Source organism: Panulirus ornatus, chromosome 3, assembly GCF_036320965.1.
Source record: "Panulirus ornatus isolate Po-2019 chromosome 3, ASM3632096v1, whole genome shotgun sequence".
Classification (NCBI taxonomy): Eukaryota; Metazoa; Arthropoda; class Malacostraca; order Decapoda; family Palinuridae; genus Panulirus; species Panulirus ornatus.
The window spans coordinates 34,846,600-34,852,599 of record NC_092226.1 but is presented as its reverse complement, the minus strand read 5'-3'; the positions used below and the strand labels follow the sequence as shown (position 1 = coordinate 34,852,599).

Here is a 6,000-nt window from a genome sequence, read left to right as displayed (position 1 = left end):
TGCTTTCCGGGATAATGTTCTCGACTTCCACACATTCTTCATTCTATATATATATATATATATATATGCCCATACATGCACATATACATACATATACATCTCAATATATACACACACAGACACACACATATATACAAATGTACACATTCACACTGGTGCCCCCATCCATTCCCGTCGCCACCCCGTCACACAGGAAACAGCATTCCCCCACCCCCCGAGGTATAAATACACATATTCATCCATTTCTTTTGCTACCCCACCGCACATGAAATAGCATCGCTACCCCCTGGGACATAGGAGTATGAATACTGCCAATGCACACCTGCTGTAGAAAATGACAAATGAGAGCAGAACCATCTGGCTGGAAATCCTCCCTTCCCTGAACACTTTCTGGTGAAGGAACAGAGCAAGGAACCATATATATAAAACTCAGTCACCAGCTTCTGCAGTTTCTCACATGAATCAGCCACCAGTAAATGTGAATAAGAGCAAGGTTATTAGGTACAGTAGGGTTGAGGGTCAAGTCAATTGGGAGGTAACTTTGAATGGAGAAAAACTGGAGGAAGTAAAGTGTTTTAGATATCTGGGAGAGGATCTGGCAGTGGATGGAAACATGGAAGCGGAAGTGAATCATAGGGTGGGGGAGGGGGCGAAAATCCTGGGAGCCTTGAAGAATGTGTGGAAGTCGAGGACATTATCTCCGAAAGCAAAAATGGGTATGTTTGAAGGAATAGTGGTTTCAACAATGTTGTATGGTTGCGAGGCTTGGGCTATGGATAGAGTTGTGTGCAGGAGGGTGGATGTGCTGGAAATGAGATGTTTGAGGACAATGTGTGGTGTGAGGTGGTTTGATCGAGTAAGTAATGTAAGGGTAAGAGAGATGTGTGGAAATAAAAAGAGCGTGGTTGAGAGAGCAGAAGAGGGTGTTTTGAAATGGTTTGGGCACATAGAGAGAATGACTGAGAAGATTGACCAAGAGGATATATGTGTCGGAGGTGGAGGGAACGAGGAGAAGTGGGAGACCAAATTGGAGGTGGAAGGATGGAGTGAAAAAGATTTTGAGTGATTGGGGACTGAACATGCAGGAGGGTGAAAGGTGGGCAAGGAATAGAGTGAATTGGATCGATGTGGTATACCGGGATTGACGTGCTGTCAGTGGATTGAATCAGGGCATGTGAAGTGTCTGGGGTAAACCATGGAAAGTTGTGTGGGGCCTGGATGTGGAAAGCGAGCTGTGGTTTCGGGCATTATTGCATGACAGCTAGAGACTGAGTGCAAACGAATGGGGCCTTTGTTGTCTTTTCCTAGCACTACCTCGCACACATGAGGGGGGAGGGGGATGGTATTCCATGTGTGGCGAGGTGGCGATGGGAATGAATAAAGGCAGACAGTGTGAACTGTGTGCATGGGTATATATGTATGTGTCTGTGTGTGTATATATATGTGGACATTGAGATGTATAGGTATGTATATTTGCGTGTGTGGACGTGTATGTATATAAATGTGTATGGGGGTGGGTTGGGCCATTTCTTTCGTCTGTTTCCTTGCGCTACCTCGCAAACGGGGGAGACAGCGACAAAGTATAATAGTATAATAAAATATAATATATATATATATATATATATATATATATATATATATATATATATATATATTATCCCTGGGGATAGGGGATTAAGAATACTTCCCACGTATTCCCTGCGTGTCGTAGAAGGCGACTAAAAGGGGAGGGAGCGGGGGGCTGGAAATCCTCCCCTCTCGTTTTTTTTTTTTTTTTTCCCCCCCCAAAAAAAAGAAGGAACAGAGAATTGGGCCAGGTGAGGGTATTCCCTCAAAGGCCCAGTCCTCTGTTCTTAACGCTACCTCGCTAATGCGGGAAATGGCGAATAGTTTGAAAGAAAAAGAAATATATATAAAGAGAGATATACATAAGTATACGCATGTAAGTAAGAGAGATGGACAGAGAGCGTTTTTGGATTACGTGTTAATCGATAGGCGCGCGAAAGAGAGACTTTTGGATGTTAATGAGCTGAGAGGTGCAACTGGAGGGATGTCTGATCATTATCTTGTGGAGGCGAATGTGAAGATTTGTAGAAGTTTTCAGAAAAGAAGAGAGAATGTTGGGGTGAAGAGAGTGGTAAGAGTAAGTGAGCTTGGGAAGGAGACTTGTGTGAGGAAGTACCAGGAGAGACTGACTACAAAATGGAAAAAGATGAGAACAAAGGAGGTAAGGGCAGTGGGGGAAGAATGGGATGTATTTAGGAAAGCAGTGATGGCTTGTGCAAAAGATGCTTGTGGCATGAGAAGCATGGGAGGTGGGCAGATTAGAAAGGGTAGTGAGTGGTGGGATGAAAAAGTAAGATCATTAGTGAAAGAGAAGTGAGAGGCACTTGGACGATTTTTGCAGGGAAATAATGCAAATGAGTGGGAGATGTATAAAAGAAAGAGGCAGGATGTCAAGAGAAAGGTGCAAGAGATGAAAAAGAGGGCAAATAAGAGTTGGGGTGAAAGAGTATCATTAAATTTTAGGGAGAATAAAAAGATGTTTTGGAAGGAGGTAAATAAAGTGTGTAAGACAAGGGAACAAATGGAAACTTCAGTGAATGGGGCTAATGGGGAGGTGATAACAAGTAGTGGTGATGTGAGAAGGAGATGGAGTGAGTATTTTGAAGGTTTGTTGAATGTGTTTGATGATAGAGTGGCAGATATAGGGTGTTTTGGTCGAGGTGGTGTGCAAAGTGAGAGGGTTAGGGAAAATGATTTGGTAAACAGATAAGAGGTAGTTAAAGCTTTGCGGAAGATGAAAGCCGGCAAGGCAGCGGGTTTGGATGGCATTGCAGTGGAATTTATTAAAAAAGGGGGTGACTGTATTGTTGACTGGTTGGTAAGGTTATTTAATGTATGTATGATTCATGGTGAGGTGCCTGAGGATTGGCGGAATGCTTGCATAGTGCCATTGTACAATGGCAAAGGGGATAAGAGTGAGTCCTCAAATTACAGAGGTATAAGTTTGTTGAGTATTCCTGGTAAATTATATGGGAGGGTATTGTTTGAGAGGGTGAAGGCATGTACAGAGCATCAGATTGGGGAAGAGCAGTGTGGTTTCAGAAGTGGTAGAGGATGTGTGGATCAGGTGTTTGCTTTGAAGAATGTGTGAGAAATACTTGGAAAAGGAAATGGATTTGTATGTAGCATTTATGGATCTGGAGAAGGCATATGACAGAGTTGATAGAGATGCTCTGTGGAAGGTATTAAGAAAATATGGTGTGGGAGGCAAGTTGTTAGAAGCAGTGAAAAGTTTTTATCGAGAATGTAAGGCATGTGTACGTGTAAGAAGAGAGGAAAGTGATCGGTTCTCGGTGAATGTAGGTTTGCGGCAGGGGTGTGTGATGTCTCCATGGTTGTTTAATTTGTTTATGGATGGGGTTGTTAGGGAGGTGAATGGAAGAGTTTTGGAAAGAGGGGCAAGTTTGCAATCTGTTGTGGATGAGAAAGCTTGGGAAGTGAGTCAGTTGTTGTTTGCTGATGATACAGCACTGGTGGCAGATTCATGTGAGAAACTGAAGAAACTGTTGACTGAGTTTGGTAAAGTGTGTGAAAGAAGAAAGTTGAGAGTAAATGTGAATAAGAGCAAGGTTATTAGGTACAGTAGGGTTAAGGGTCAAGTCAACTGGGAGGTAAGTTTGAATGGAGAAAAACTGGAGGAAGTGAAGTGTTTTAGATATCTGGGAGTGGATTTGGCAGTGGATGGAACTATGTAAGTAGAAGTGAGTCACACAGTGGGGGAGGGGGCGAAGGTTCTGGGAGTGTTGAAGAATGTGTGGAAGGCGAGAAAATTATCTTGGAAAGCAAAAATGGGTATGTTTGAAGGAATAGTGGTTACAACAATGTTATATGGTTGCGAGGTGTGGGCTGTAGATATGGTTGCTCAGAGGAGGGTGGATGTGCTGGAAATGAAATGTTTGAGGACAATATGTGGTGTGAGGTGGTTTGATTGAGTAAGTAATGAAAGGGTAAGAGAGATGTGTGGTAATAATAAGAGTGTGGTTGAGAAAGCAGAAGAGGGTGTATTGAAATGATCCGGTCACATGGAGAGAATGAGTGAGGAAAGATTGACAAAGAGAATATATCAGTCAGAGGTGAAGGTAATGAGAAGTGGTAGACCAAACTGGAGGTGGAAAGATGGAGTGAAAAAGATTTTGAATGATTGGGGCTTGAACCTACAAGAGGGTGAAAGGCGTGCAAGGAACAGAGTGAATTGGAACGATGTGGTATACCCGGGGTGATGTGCTGTCAATGGACTGAACCAGGGCATGTGAAGCGTGTGTGGTAAACCATGGAAAGTTTTGTGGGGCCTGGATGTGGAAAGGGAGCTGTGGTGTTTGTGCATTTCACAGGATAGCTAGGGACTGAGTGTGAGTGAATGTGGCCTTTGTTGTCTTTTCCTAGCACCACCTTGCGCAGAGGGAGGGGGGTGCCATTGCATGTGTGGTGGGGTGGCAATGGGAATGGATGAAGGTAGCAAAAGTCGATGTGTACACGTGTATATATGTATATGTCTGTGTATGTATATGTATGTATATTTTGAGATGTTTAGGTATATATATGTGTATGTGTGGGCATTTATGTATACACATGTGTATGTGAGTGGGATGGGCCATGCTTTCATCTCTTTCCTTGTGCTACCCCGCTAATGTAGGAGGCAGCGACTATGTATAAAAAATGAATAAAATAGGTAAAGTATGACAACTAATCAAATAAAATCTCTGAAATGAAAAGACAGAAATCTGACATGACTTGAATAAGATTTATTCATTTGTGAATATCCTGTGTCAAAGATGAAGATAACTACCTAAGCCATTAGTTGTACTGATGTTTTTTTATTTACATAGTGCCCACCCATTAAATCAGTGTGAGCAGCAATTATATTGATGCAAATCACATTACCCCACCTAAAATAGTGTTAGTGTCCACCAGTGAAGTCGACAGCTTCTAGTAAGCAATGATAACTATGTGACATGCCAGCATACCACATGAGTCTACCTTAACAGTTTGGTGGTTGTACGAGGTGGAAATGCACTGTCGTGCTCCCGACTTATTCTTTGGATTTTGTGTTTCTTTTCCCTTTTTGTACCTCTACCATCTACTATGGTTTGAAATACTCACCTTACAAGTGACAAAATATCTTTAATAGTTGCACTTTACAGGGAAAATATACCGCAAGGAAATTTCAGATATTACAAGCATGAGCTTGAGATCAGTACAATGATATGAAAAAATTTAATGACTGTAGTGGCACCACCACGCTGAACCATGTGAGAAGGCCATAAAAACCTCTACACATATTCTGAATGTTCTTGAACGTCAATTGGATACAGATCCATGCTTGAGTGCAGAAGCATGAAAAAGAAAAACCTTAGACTTCTCAGTGATGTGCCATTAAGGACAGTGCAGCACTGCTTACATGAGGACCTTAATTGTTGGAGTTGCAGGCTGCATCTCAAACTGCTCATAACCCAAGGGTAGTGGAAGAAATGTCGATTTTTGCAACAAATATGTAGTGTGGGATACAGCTATGTTCAGAAGTGTCTTGTGGATTGATGAGTCCACCTTTTCTGGGAGAGGTGGCCACAGCATGCATGTGTACAGGAGACCAGGCTGTGGTCCACTTGACTTCAAGTACACTGCAAGCACTGTAAAATTCCCTGCTCCACTTATGGTATGGCTTTTTTCAGTTATTATGGTGTTGGGGACCTTGTTTGTTGCCAAAGAATGAAATCATGAACAGGTATAGTTAACTTGAGCCACTGTGTGACCATCTTCCAGATCCATTCAAAAACTGCAGGGCCAAAGTGTTCATGCAAGATGGGAATCCCTGCCACAAAGCAAAACTAGTCACTGATTGACTTTAGGACTATGCAGTGGAGTTTTCCAGTGACTGTGTGATTCACTGGATATGAATCCAAAAGAAAACTTGCAGATGCTTGTGACAATGAAATT

General features: G+C 42.4%; 1 protein-coding gene across 3 annotated transcripts in view; it reads right to left on the bottom strand.

Annotated features, from left to right (window-relative positions):
• LOC139762020 (thymidylate kinase) overlaps window positions 1-6,000 on the bottom strand; it is a 114,039-nt gene that overhangs the window by 11,678 nt on the left and 96,361 nt on the right. The gene's annotated exons all lie outside the window — the stretch shown is intronic.